The 14,445-nt window shown below is 43.4% G+C and overlaps 1 protein-coding gene across 7 annotated transcripts in view; it reads right to left on the bottom strand.

The window, feature by feature from the left end:
- Positions 1 to 13,067, bottom strand: part of LOC124346410 — a 31,748-nt gene extending 18,681 nt beyond the window's left edge. For 2 of the 7 annotated variants that reach the window (XM_046798377.1, XM_046798379.1), the window contains exon 1: positions 13,015 to 13,067. The gene's annotated coding sequence lies outside the window, so the exon portion shown is untranslated. Of the gene's footprint in view, positions 1 to 2,392; positions 2,501 to 5,701; positions 6,226 to 13,014 lie in introns of those variants that run through there. The other 5 variants (XM_046798376.1, XM_046798375.1, XM_046798381.1 and 2 more) reach the window with 4 other exon arrangements.
- Positions 13,068 to 14,445: the final 1,378 nt, after the last annotated feature.

Genomic DNA, 14,445 nt, shown 5'->3' with positions numbered 1-14,445 from the left:
TTATAAAACATGTTGACTATGGTATCGATTCTTTGATGCCTTTCCCTCCCAATGCTTCCGACTCCGCTTTTTCTTCTTCTTCCGGCTGCGTCTGCCAGTGCAACCAGCAGTACTCTACACTCTTGCTATTATTTTGGGTATAAGAAAGTAGTTAGTATCACTACACCAGTGCTGCATACTCGTCGGTTTCAAATTATTTTTTTTCGTTTTCCCTTCTTCTTCTTCTTCTTCTTCTTCTTCTTCTTCAAGTTAATTAGATTCTCCGCGATCGAGATGAAAGGATTCGCTAGGCAACCAGACAATCAGAAACGCTGCTGTTTGAAATTGTCAGTCTCCCAAAATTGAGGCCTATTGAGACCCCACCCGTATAGCTTACATATTAACGAGTTCCTACGACACCCAGCATCCGCAAGTAGAGTGAGAAACAGGCTGCAGGGGACGCCACCGAGCTAAGATAACAAAAATAAGCTTCAATCATCAATTCTGATGAGTGTTGTATGAACCCTCTTCCCAGAAGTAATGAATACACACTCATTGGAATATTCAATTCGAAAACAAGGTTTCTTCTCTTTTTTAAAAAAAAGGCAAAAAGAAGGAAATCAAAACTCGCGGGGAAACTAGTGCGACTGGAGGGGGCAAAGCCAAATTGAACGCGAAGTATACGAAAGTGAGAAGACGCCAAAGAAGCCAACGTCACCTCGTGAATCATGAATACCAAGTGGATGAAAAAGAGTTTGACTTTGGCTGGCTCTCATTTCAACCCAAAAGAGAAGCTAGCCCTATCTATACTAGAGCTTTACTTTTTTCTAGTCTCTAAACAGACAAGCTTCGTGTGCTGAGGATGACGTCCCTAAGCCACTGCCGTTGCCCTACACCGCCCATCTCTCTCTCTCCCCAATGGATTATTCTTTATCGCCGTTCAACGTTTTCCCATCGCCGCCGTCGTCGTGTATAATCAGAGATGTTCCTATTTGCCGCTCGACTTGCGGTTGATTTCAGTTGGCCGGGGTGGAAAACGCAAAGGAGAAAGAGATCCACATGCAGGAAACGGTTTGAAATTCAGTGTTTTAGTTAGTAGACGATGGGGGGGGAGAACGATGGATTAAAAATGCGCAGCTAGAGAATGAAAAGACTGTGCGGATGTGCCTATGAACAATTCAAGCATTTCGATTCGATCCAGCTTTCAAAAATTCCAACAAAACTGACTCTATACCACTCAAAAATTTAGGACTGGAATCTTCTTCCTGCATAGTCTCAACCGATAGCCGTGACTGCACCCCGTCACCCTATTCTTCTTTCGACATTCCGTGAATCCCACGACACACAACTAAGGAAAGAAGGGGAAGAAAAATAGGAGAGACTATTCCGGTAAACATGGCACAAGTGACGAGTCTATGAGAAGAGGATTCAAAAGTTGCATGGGCTTCTCCTTCTACTGGTCAAATAGAGCAATGCCAGTATATAGGCGATTGAATGAGCCTGTATAATACAAACGGGAGGAGGGACCAAAGTGGATTAAAAGAATCAATGAAAGCCTGCACGAAGAGGATACGTATAGAAACAGAGAGCCGAGACCCAATATTACATTCCTGGAACGGAGATCTTTTTGGTCTTTTTGAAATATGCAAAAGGTCGACCTCGATTGCCATGGACAGTCAAAAGTTGCGTTGTGTCGCAGAAGAACGTCAATGTTTGACTGGCCGCCACGAGGAAAGTAAACTTTAAATTTATGAGCGTACATGTCGCCCCCCAATGAAAATTTGACAACTTTGACGTCAGAATGTTTCATTCGACTGGAATCAAATAACAGTATCATCATCGGTTTGATATCATAAGTTCCTCCAAAAGCTCTGCGTCTTTTAATGAAAGCACTAGACTAGTAATTGCCACGTGGTGGATAGAGCGAGTCGTGTTACCACGTTCAATACCAGTGATCGAAAACCAACCCTATTTCTTGGGAAAGGAAACATGACATACCCAGACTGTAAATAAAAGACGATCTGGTGTACAAGAGTTCAAATTATTACAAACAGCCAAATACTGCAACAACCCATGTCAGTTATAGGAAATCGGTCAATGAGAATTGTTGGACATTGATGTAGGCAAGATGTAGGCAAGCCGTCATCAGTTTAGATCAAGTAGCCTACCTTTGCTTTAGTTGTGACTCAAGCTGAGCAAACACAACATCACCAGTTCAATAGAATTCGTTTTAAGTGGATTTGAGTTCAAAAATGTGCAAGAAACTCGTCTTCAAGTAACCTAACTTCAGCTATATCTCCCGCCATTTCTAAGCAAGCGGCCAAACGCCCCATTTAAATAAATTTACGATCACGCTAGGTTCGAAACACGACAAACAAACATGCACAGATTTTAAGATAAAATTGATTATTACCGGACAACTAGCTGACTATTCGATAGAAGACGAAATTGCAGTTCTCCTGCAGTAAAGAGTTTAACAACCACGCCATTGCACATTTCACGAAAACTGCCAATTCGTGGTTCGTCTGCACGACAGCCGTCAATAACTATCTTCGACCATGCTGGTTGACAAAATTTCCAAATAATCTCGTAACTAATATTTATATTTTAAATATATATTTAAATTTAAATTTAACTGGTGTTTTTTTTGTATTTTATTTCCTGAAAATACAGTTTTTTTTTTAGTAAATTAATTCTAATGACATTTTCGAATGGCAACGTTTACTGACCAAATATTCACACACTCTGGTATTTGAATATTAAAAGACGGTAATCAAGAGAGGGTAATCGAATAATTCGCACAAGGTAGTACCTATTCTACATATATTTAAAGCCACCTTTTTTACCTTGAACACCAGTAGACGAGACTCCCCTGAAAACTGTGTAGAGTCAAAGAAACTGGTGCAATTCTTCATCCAAGTTTCTACTGCGACAAAGATTTATTGTGATCCAGCATTGGCCTGTCACCCAGCAGGATGCCACCTGTTTTCATTACATCAAATCAGAGTGCGCAGCTGGCAAAGTTGTCCCATCCCGAGGCTGTCACAAATGCTCAACTTGCGTTGCGTTGCCTTGTTTGCGGATAGTTGACACGGAGCAGAGTATAAATAACTTGCAACTTTAATATACGGATCGCATTGCTAACTAATACGCAGCTCGGTAGGAGGTTAGCAGCTGCATATATTCGCCCAGCTACAGCTGATTTGCGCAGACAGACTCCTCAGACTGGAGTTCTAACCGAAAAACAAGGATTTGCCCGCGGGATTGTGCAAACTCTGCCCGATCGATTTGATCTGTGTCTACATAATTCATTGTTGTCTGCGGGTGAAGAATGCTGAGCAAAATTCTATTTTTTCCATCATCTTTCTTGGGTTTCTTCCGGCTTAACGTTTCACTCGAACTTGTAGGCCTATTTATAGATCCAGACGAGATAGAATCCTTCGCTCCCGCCCGAAAAATACAAAATCTAAACTGATTATATTCCCCTCGTTGGGCCGGAGATGATGAACGAGGATGAAGGGGACAAGGAAGTAAAAAATAAATCTAAGAATAATTTGCAAAACACACACACCTGATGCTATACAGCCTACAGAATGCGACAGGATTAAAAGAAGCCCAGTCTACATCCAATCAAGTCGCTGCAAATTTTTAAGACGTAAACGATCTAAGAGGTTTTACAGCTAATGCACACTGGCGTCAATTAGTATCTAATGAATCATACATGGGCTCTTTGCATAAAAGTTAACTGTTAAATGACGTCAATGTTTAAAGTGAAATTTCTGTTTTTTCGATTTGATTATTGCCAAAAAAAGAAAGCTCGACGTTATCGGGAAAAAAACAAAGAATCGTGAGGAGATATCTAGGTCACCGGACACACGATCCGACATGGACAAATAGATAAGCTGCTGGGCTGCTGCTGGATGAGAATCCCTTGATGTATGCACAGGGAATAGTGAGGAAATTGCGCATCCTGATGGAAAACCGTTGGAGCAACTTGACAAATGTTGATCCAACTAGAGCACAAATTCCGGTCACTACTGAAGGATCCGTTTTTTTTTTTTGTTGTGATACACAGTCACCTCCCTATAGCTGATGGCCAGGAAGAGACATCCGGTTGGAGAACTTGGGTCGGTATAAATGAAGTCGGTAAATATCTCTTTTCCTTTTCCAATCCAACAGCAGCAGGAAAAAGGAAAATCCAATGCGCGAGATCAGTACACTATACACAGGAGTCATTCTCTCGTCTATAGTATTGGGTCCGCCCAACCAACGGATCGATGCCGATGGATCAACCTGACAACCCGTGAGCCTGTAAATAGACTTGCTCCGCCAAGAGGCTTCCCCTCGGTGGGGGGAGCTCCCGCAAAAAAAGATTGCGGGACCGGAAGCAAAGAAGGCCGGAGATCGAAAAAAGGAAAAAGAAGAAGAAGTAGGATCATCGAAGCTGGAAGAAACAAAATGTAATGAAGAAGAATCACAAGCCAATGGATAAAAAGAGGAGACTTTGAGACTCGACTCTTTTCTTTTTTCCGTCTAGAGTGTGATGGCAGGATTGATCCAGCCGCACCTCTGCACACACGCGCCATATGTGATAGTGTCGGCATCCAGCAACGATCCTCTCTTATAATCAGACGGCGAGGAGGAGGGGAGGAGAGAGAAAAAAAAATTCATCCGGTAAACAAGTTTTTTTTGTGTTTGTTGTGCTGTTTCGCAACGTTGAGGCGAAATGGTGAACGGAAGTCCCGAACGACAAGAACAAGGATCCTTGGCTGCACTGAATATACCACTAGGGGGAGGAGGGATCTATATGGTATAGTAGACTATATAGAGCCTATCGAAGCGTGTTATAGGGTGGGGGGGGGGGGGAACGGAAGAATGTCTACAAGCAAAAACAACATTGTAGTATACAGTCAAGCACACTCTAAAGACGTTTAATGGAAAAAGAACAAGAAAACAGAAATACCCCATCAAATTTGATTAATTCAGCATCTATGCATCAGCATCTGTCAGTCATCTTCACTCTGATGTATCAAATTATTACAAGGAATAACGATGCATCGCATCGGCAAATTGATTGAAGTAGCTCCTATAGTTATCGAAGAGAGACAATGTAGACCACCACCGGACTGGGGTCGCAAGTTTCAAACGGGTTTCAAATTATCCCAGACATTAATTCAATCGAGTGTCGAAAATATGAGAGCGAACAAAGACTTGTGTGGATTAATCACGGAGAACTAACGCAACTACACGATTGTCGGCGAGGTGCACATGTACATGATCGACAACTTCTACCCGCTCAGACTGGCTATTCATCAATAAACAAACAAACAAAAACCCCTGTCATCGCGTCCACATCATAAATAATCAAAAAAGACGAAAAATATGTTTGTCGTAGACAAACATCGGGATCGGGACGTGGCCAAAAACGAGTGCAGATGTCTGAATCACGCGACAAGTTGGGTCTCAGGAGTTTCTCCACCTGTGATTCATCATTCACGTCATCTGATTTCGGTGAGACATCACGTCTGAAAGCGAATAGACGATGCCCAACGGCGAGAAAAGAGAAATGAAAAGACGTCAACGCATTGACGATGGAAATCAGACGCTCGATGGCGACAGCACGCTGAGCTGAGATCATCCGCGGTTGAATAGTTAATAAAAAAAAGAAGATGAGTGACACTTTGGCTCAAAGGTCGCCCGCCTCCAATTCTACACACAATACCTTTTGGCGATTGATGGGAGCCAGGTGCTCCGATTGGCGGCAATTCCGGTACGTAGAGTCGAACAAGACCGAGATTGCGACAGTTCCGAAGACACTCGACAGAAAATATCAACGACGCACCACTACTGTGGACCAAAATTGGTTTTGCACCGTGACGATATTACAGAGGCAGCACCGCTCCCATTTTTCCAGAGTGTTTCAATCATCACTGTACGGTCTTATTGGATTCAAATTTGCACAAACAAATCAAACACGATTGGCGCCTCGATATACAACGGACGACACACTACATCTGGAGCATCCAACAGCGGCCTGTCCCGTCCGAATCTAAAAACGGTGTAAATCTTTTTCGAATTAATCGCCGCTTATTTTCTTTTTCTTTACTGGAAATAATTTTGTGGGGTGGGTTTGATATAGAAGATGCGGAGTGAGTGAAAAGAGCTCCCGGAATGGTTGTCGGGCTGGAGTGTTTTGCCAGCCTGCTGTCGACGACCGTCGCTCAGTCTGTGTGTCGGTGCTGGGCGGCTCTTTTTTCTCGTTTTTTCTTGTCCGTCATGCGCTTGCGCAGCGAATCAGTGGGAACCCACGCAGATCTCGACCGGCAAGTTGACAAATAAAATACGGGGGACATCTCTGCAAAGCGACCCGAGTCCTTCTCTTCTTCGGCTCCTTATTCTCGTCTACTTGACTGTGTCCGCCCCGTAGCGACTAGCGAGCGCACAGCACTTGTAACGCGCCCGCGTTTCAACTAAGGAATGGACAAGGGGAGACGGAAATGGTCGACCCCCTTCAAAAAAAGTGAAATAGAAATTTGGTCTCCGTGTCATCTTTTTCTATTATTTCGGATTAATTACAGATTCAAGTGGCGCTTGGACCGACTGTGTGTGCGTCTTGATGAATAAATCAAAAGCTTTTGGCTGGGCGTGAATGAAAAAGAAACGGACACCGCGCTGTCTTATTATTCGAGTATTCACGTTGGCTGTTATATTATGTAGATACAATCCATCAGAGAAACATCAAAGAAGCAGACGGTGGGCGGGCGGGCGGTCAAAGAAAGAACAGAAAGTCCAGGCAAAAGTAAAAAGAAGTTTGAATGTGAAGATTGATCCAAGCAAAATGATTAGATTGGACGAGGACTGACTGTGTGTGTCTGTCTACCTCCTCTGGTCGATGTGTGTCTATACTCTACCACCACCACATGCGGCATGCGCTGAATCTTTCATATAGCAGAGACTGTCGTGATGTGAAACTGCAACTGTACACATAACTCTTCCTCCCTCCTCTCTGCTGGCATATATGCAATAAATAAATCAAGAAATACAATTGACTTTTGTTGTCGTCAAAGTTGAATCCATGGGAATTTACTCATATCAGATATAGGCCTATGTGATCTAAAAGGATAGGTTAGGTTAGCCTACATCTCCATTACTTTATAGCGCAGAGCAGCAGACAGGAGATCACGTTTATCCAGCAGCCAACAACTGATCTGATCAAGAGCTACGGTTATTTCCTGTATACCCATCCGCATACACACACGACATCCAATCCGGCGTATTCCCGATTTCAGCACGTGTCAGACGTGGCGGGGGGGGGGGGGGGATCCTCCCTTTTTATTTCCACGTCATGGAATTCCTGTCAGGCCAACAACCCGGCCAACTCTGGCGTTCTACATGTGCGTTGCCGGTGTAGCTGAAAACAGGAGTCGCGGGAGTTTAAAGAAATGAGGAATCTCAAGCGTTAATGACGAACTGATGATGATGAATAATCTAACGACTCCCACGCCTTCTCTCCTTAACTGTAGATTTGAATTTGTTTGTCGCTCCATTCGTCATTCTATGGGAATTTGGCGAGTCACTTTGGCTGATTGACATTAAAGAGAAAGTCTCGAGACGTGTGTAGAGTGTGCGCCTATAGAGACGTGCTGCTCTACACAAACAGCAGTAGTAGCACAGCAGAGCCGAGCAGTGGAGAGTGGCCGACAAAATAAATAATGTGCACCATGCGTTTGATCTTTCAGTTGTAAATTGTTCAAGTGCCGACGAGAGGAAAGAAGGAGCCAAGACAACTCCTCGTGCTATTGTATAAACGTCGTTGCCGGAATGCTATGGGAACACAAACAAGTCAAAGAAGCAGCACCAGCACTAGCACCCCGGCTGCTGCTATCGGGGCTGTATACATACAACAGCGTTTGTAGTGCAAGAATGCACAAGACTCCATTCCATTAAACCCCCCTTTTTTGTTTCTTATTTCATTTCCTTAGACTTCCGTGTGTGTGTGTGTTCTCTGCTGGTTAAATATAAAATGTAAAACAGTGGACCAAGCAATTGGATTTTCAATTGCCTGTACCATTTATCGTCTCCTTCCTTTTTTTCTCTGATGCCAAGTGACAGCCAAAGTCATCCTTCTTTTTTTATCTTCTTCTTTCCTCCCGCTCAGCTTTTTTATTCACATGAGCGTCGCTTTTATGTAGAAACAGCAAGGTATAACACCCCTTCCAGCAGGCGCATTTGCATACATTCAATACTCGTTGCTCTGTAATATAGACCCCACCCCCCTTGATACGCCGTGCAAACTTCATCAAACGGGGGAGAGAGAGAAAAGCCCAAAATATTACGGGCGGGACACGAAAATGGCGAAATTGAAGGGAAATGGGAAAACAGAGAAAAGTCAACAACTGTTTTATCATATTTACGGCGTCCACATACGTTGACATTTGATATTCATCTGCTTTTTCGTTTACACATTTCAAAAAGCTGGGAGCCGACTGCACGAGACTGACGGCGTGAAGACAAAAGACTTGAGCTCTAATCTAGTTTCCAGCCTATTCTATAATAACCTTCTTATGTTACTGCGTCTTGGCATGTATATGCATACAGAGAACAATATCGTTCGCCTCGCATTTGTGACGCACGTCAAAAGTGTCAAGGATCCGGAAGAAAAAGGAAAGAAAAATATTTGGACCTTTACTTCAAAAAATGTTTGTCTTGTTTGAATTCAAACACAAAAGTTGTGCCGCCTCCAGCAGCCGCCGCTTTTCAGACATTTCCAACTCACCCGGACACTGTGTGTGTGTCGTCGTTTTCTTTTCGATTTGACAGTGTGCTGTCAACGATCCGACGAAAGAACAACAGAAAAAGGGGTTTTCCTTAATTTCAAATAGGACGACGATGCTGGGATGCACTGGCACGGTGGTGGTGGGGGGGGGGGGGGGGGGATAAATAAGTAGTAGTGGTGGTGGTGGTGATGGGTGACACAGTTATCGTGACTTGGCAAGATTTCAAACGTCTTTTCAGCCCAGCAGCTCCACATTTCCATTGTCGTCCGGATCATTCAGTCCAGACTGGGAATGGTAAATATTATGTTTTCTTTTCCTTGTCGCTTGGGCGCAACAACGAATAATCTCACGGGGTAAGGGGAAAAAATAAACCGGATGCCTTTTGATTAACAAAACGAATGGCGCATTGTTAAATTGATACGCACTTTTCAGAGGGGCATTTATCTTCTATGCGCCTTAGTCAGGTCGCTTCTTCTTCTTCTTCGGATGGTCTTTTACTTTTATATTTAAAGATAGAAGGAAAAGAAAATAACTAGAGATCGAGTGTAACTATAGGCGAACAGTCCTATAGTTATCTTTTTCTCTTCCGCGTTCCGCCTTATTGATTCCGCTCGTCTTCGCCACCCGTCACTTGCGTTTTTTTGTCATTTGCGTGTCGTCAACTTTAGCGGGCGACAAGTCAATCTGAGCACACGCAGAGAGAGAGACTGACGGTTTGAGGGACTCATTTCTAACGTCGAGTTGGAATAGGATCGAGAGAATAAGGGACAAGACAAACCCCCAAAAAGTGGTAAAAGAAAACGAAGAGCAAAAATGAAAACTCGTTTTTTTGGGGGGGCGATAACATGTGTGGAACTAGAACTGTTGTCAAGCTCTAAACATGTTTGTTATAGTCGAGACGGATTTCATTTCCATCATCCGGGCATCTAATGGCTCCGACTCGCCCGTCGCACTAAATTCCTACAACAATCCCGACCGAATCTGGAGCGATGCACATCTCTGAGCAACTTGCATCCGCTCGGCCCAATGCTGCAGCCTCCTCTTCGTTGCTGCTGCTGCTGCCGTTTCTACTTTTGAGAAGCATCCGTCACGGTGGAGAAAGTTACAAAACGAAAACAACAAACAGGCTTTTCGTACAAAGCGAAAAATAGAATTCTGCGCGTAACTTTCGTCTGTGTTTTTCCAATTTCACGTAAGCTATAGATACGCCGTCACGTAATCACGCCACAGGAAGGTGACGGGGTTCATATTTTGGAAGGAATCAAACCAGATCAAAAAATGGATGCAAAAGAGACGGTAGATAAAACAAGTTCCATCTCACCTCGGATCGGAAAGTGCGGAAATTTAAAAAGCGTCTAGAGCCGCCAAGATGAAACTCGACTTTCCTTCAACTTCGTTCAAGTCTGTCTGAAATTGAAATGCATTCGGCGGAATGGACAAGTGTCGGCCGTCGACGACACCGGTGCCTGCTGGCTGGGCTTAATATCTACATACGTCCATCAGAACCGACGTGGGATGAGTGAGATCAGGTGATGATATTGCGGCTCTTATCGTGACGGCCTTTCGTCCGAATTGACGCGCCGTGAAAGTATCAAAGCGCCTCGTTTATTCCAGCGAAACTAGGAGGGAAATGTCGCCCCTTTTCTTCTTATTACAGGGTCTGCATTGTTTTGTTTTAAAAAAAAAACGACGATGGGACAGTCGGAAGACGAGCGGAAAAATGTTCCACTTCCTGACGATTCACGAGATGATGACACGGTCAGCTGGCAGCGGTTAATTGCGGCTCAAATGAGCAAATATGTTTGAGCTTCGGTGCCGGCTGTTGCTGCCCAGCGACACAAAGAGGACGAACTCGAACCGGACGAACGGACGAGACTGGCGTTTCTAAAATTCTCGGACACTCGTTACCATTTTGATAACGAACGAACGGTACATGTACGAAACGCCCCGAGACGACCTTTTGTGTCGGCGCTATTCAAAGTTTCGAGGGATAATTCATTCCTCCGGACCGGAAGAAATTCTAAAGCTAAAGGCAGACGCAAGAGTAAGAGATTATCTAGGCGGCGACGGGATTTAAGGGGCTTCTTCACTCTGTTCGCTCCGCTCGAGTCATAAATCAATTACGCCACTTCAAATTACGGCGCTAGATAATAAATCGACGGCTATATGCAAAATCCCCCCCCCCCCCCCCCTCCCAAATAGTCTGTCCGTCTGTCTCTCTCTAGTGTCTTTCTGGTTTTAGCCGGAAAAGGGTCCGGCTGGAATCTATTGTAGACAGCTCGGACAAGACGGACCTTATAGTTGCCTATATATTGACTACCCGTTGTATTTCGTCTAGTTTCTACTATATCTGGGCGAGAAGGGGGGGGGGACCGGCCAAAAGGAGTCGACTGAGTATTTCGGTCCATTCATCAATTAGAAATCCCTCCCTTGCCCCTCCTAGTTCCTCATTTGACTGTAGAGTTGGTCGTATAATTGTCCGCGCATTGTGATGTCGGGAGCAATGGATCTCAACGGCTCCGACTGTCTTATTCCAAGTCCCAGCGCGTGTTTTTAAATTTAGATGCACTGCTCACGGCATCACGTACGGTAGAGACTTGCTAAAGACGGAGAACAAGGCAAATGGGACAATATGGCCCAATATGAAGAGGTTAGACAAGGGAAAGCGTATAAGTACAGTCATAAATCGGGTACGAATATGACAACAACAGCGGAACAAGACTATGATTCGCCAGCAGCGCAGCATATCGACGGCGGGAGAGAGGCTTCCTTGTTACGTTATGTTATTGTGGGTTTCGCAATGTTACCTTATAGATGGAAATTCCACAAGGCGACGAAGATGATTATTATATACTGCTGTGTGCGTCACAGAAAACCTCATACAGGGAATCCAGGGTACAACTTGTAAAAGTCGTCAGGCCCATAATATATCTTCCCGAACTCTCCAGCTGAGCCGGAATATAGAAACTGATTTTGAAAGATCCGGCCATCGTCAAGCTTCTTGGCCGGAGTAACTTTGAACTCAATTTCCAGCGTATAGATATGCATCTACTGTATGATACATGAACGACATTCAGGTCGGAAGCTTTCGAGAAGCTGCTTTTCCATTTTTGATTCGAAAAAACCACGTAAGAAAAATTACGGTGAATGGAAAAGTTTATACCTCATCACAAACTGATGAGAATTTAATTTTTTCTACTGCCATCTCTCTTACTCCTCCGTGTGTTGTTGCATCATTGATGATTTTCTAAAAGACGAGGGAGTATATGCTGGTCGTCGGCAGCATATCTCATCCGCTTATCTGAGCAGCGCAGACCCGTCACACCCGCCCGTCTCTTTTCCCCCCAAAAAAAGAGAAAAGTCGCAAGAGATTACCATGACCCGGAAAAAATATTAATGCGTCAATTCGGGTTTGTTTTTTCATCCATTGTCAATGTTTGAAATGGGAGAAATGTTTTATACCGAGGGGGGGTTGGTCGGTCGGTAACGAAAATATGCACACAAATCCGTGAATAAATACCGGGCGGGCTTTTCTCTACATAGTCATAGTCTGGGAAGGGGATAGGCTGGCGGCTGAGTCTTTTTAAAAGAGAAAAGAAAATCGAAAAAGCTCGAATCAAAATAGCGCGGCAAACTAATTAACGTTGATTTGGTGAGGGGACGTTGATTGCGTTATTGATCTGTTTGGAATTGGGGTCCGGGCGGAGGCGCGGGGCGGCAGTTGACCTTTGCACAGTCCCATATAAGTCGACGATAAACATTTCCTAAGAGGTATACGTTTAATTACAAATGGAATCGGTTATGTAATAATGCTTCAGGGATAATTATAGACTCTGTATTCTGGGCGAACCTTTCTTTTTGGGCTATAAGCGTATCCCACGCTATGTTATGCTTGTGAACGACTTATTCAGTGAGGAATAGGGTGGTATACTGTCGCAATAAGACCCCTTTGCGTAATCGTAATGAATTCTACGCTGTCGACATGGGTAAGCAGAATTAGCAAGGTCTGCACTTGATTCGAATAAAATTTCGCAGAGACAAAGTTGCGAGGTACAAAAACAGGCCTGATGTACAGTCATTCTACAAATGAAATATTTAATGAACTTTTACTGGGAAAAACAAAGATCGGCAAGAGAAAATCAGTTCCAGTCAAGCGCCTAGCTCAGGAATAATCGTACTCCGTACTGTGTCACGATTTATAATCAACGCCACCAGCATGTAGTCAAAAGGGAAGAATAGCAGATTACATTTGGCCTACCTTACAGCCTGGGAAATACAGCAGCCAGGCATCCACAAAAGTGCTTCATCCATCCGCAGAAAAGTTGAAAATGACGGAAAAAAGGTGCCCTATAGTGAATACACCCACACTCACATGGGCATACACAAGGACAGAGTTTTCCCAATCAAACTGATGGATGCTGTTTATCTAAACAAACAAGAAAAAATCAGTTACGAAAAATTATTGACAGAAACAATTGAGGAAAAGTTGGATATGAGACAGTGTGTAAACCTTTATTGTTAATAAATGGGAGAATTGAAGGTTTCCATGTACAACTGCATTATTATGCAAGTCAGAAGTCATGCATCATTAAAATATCACAGGTCACAGAAATGAGAATAATGAAAGTCCTTACCCAAGCGATGATGTTGTTGAGAATGTTGCTGCTGATGATTGTGTAGCACAAACAAAATTGGTATATCCTGTGTTGTTATGATGGCAGGTGCATGCCTCAAATCTGCACAAAGGAATAGGTATAATGCAAACAAACTAAACACACAGCAAACAACACAGTCAGGAACTAACATTTTCTCAAATTTTGAACAGGTTTGACCAGGTTTAACTCTTCAAGCCCCTGTAATCTTACTAGATTTGTTTTCTTAAGTTGTATTTACCTGAGAAACAGCACGCTGAAGTGGAGAGAGCCGCGACAGCAGAGTTAACACGACGGCATACCAACACGACGACCACATTTTTGTCATTTTATTTGTTGCCCTATTTTTCGTGCAGCCAGTCCAGTCCAGTACTACGTTTTCAAACAAGTGATCGTTCCATTTTCTTGTTTGAAACAAAAAACGAAAGCAGACGACACTAGTCTTCTATTAATTAGCAATACTTAAGATATCGATTATAATTTTTTTTAAATCGACCAACCTCAGTCTGACAGTACCTCAAGTTTAAAAGTCGAAATTTGCAAGCCAAGAAGGAATAATGTTCATGTGTAATCTAATAGGTAAATGATATCGATTCACTCGGCTGCTGCACCGGCTAATAATGTCTTCAATTAGATTACTCAATAACTTATCTCCTTTCAAGGTTCTTGGCTGCATCCAAGTTTGTTGTTTAAAGCAAATCCAAGTTTCGCCTAAAAGTTGCTGGTCATAGTCTTGTCCACTTGACGTTTGTTTGCACACATTGCGCTAGTTCACTTTCTTTTCAAAAAAGTTATGGACATTTTCGATATGGCTGGGCAAAAAAAGAAAAAGAATCGCAGCCTATATTGCGTTTCGCTTGGCATCGGTAAAACTATTGTTCGTCCTCGGCTTTCGCCATAGAGAAAACCTGGGCCCGGTATTCTATTCTTTTTCTCACAAAGTTTTCCCTCCAAAAGTTTCAAAAACTTTCTGTCGCGACAGACTCACTCGCCTTGAAACGGGCACTTTATTTTTATTTTATCTTTTTCCTGATCCA

This window comes from Daphnia pulicaria, chromosome 1 (genome assembly GCF_021234035.1).
Source record: "Daphnia pulicaria isolate SC F1-1A chromosome 1, SC_F0-13Bv2, whole genome shotgun sequence".
Taxonomy (NCBI): domain Eukaryota; kingdom Metazoa; phylum Arthropoda; class Branchiopoda; order Diplostraca; family Daphniidae; genus Daphnia; species Daphnia pulicaria.
The sequence above is the reverse complement of the archived record's forward strand: the minus strand, read 5'-3'. Positions and strand labels throughout refer to the sequence as shown.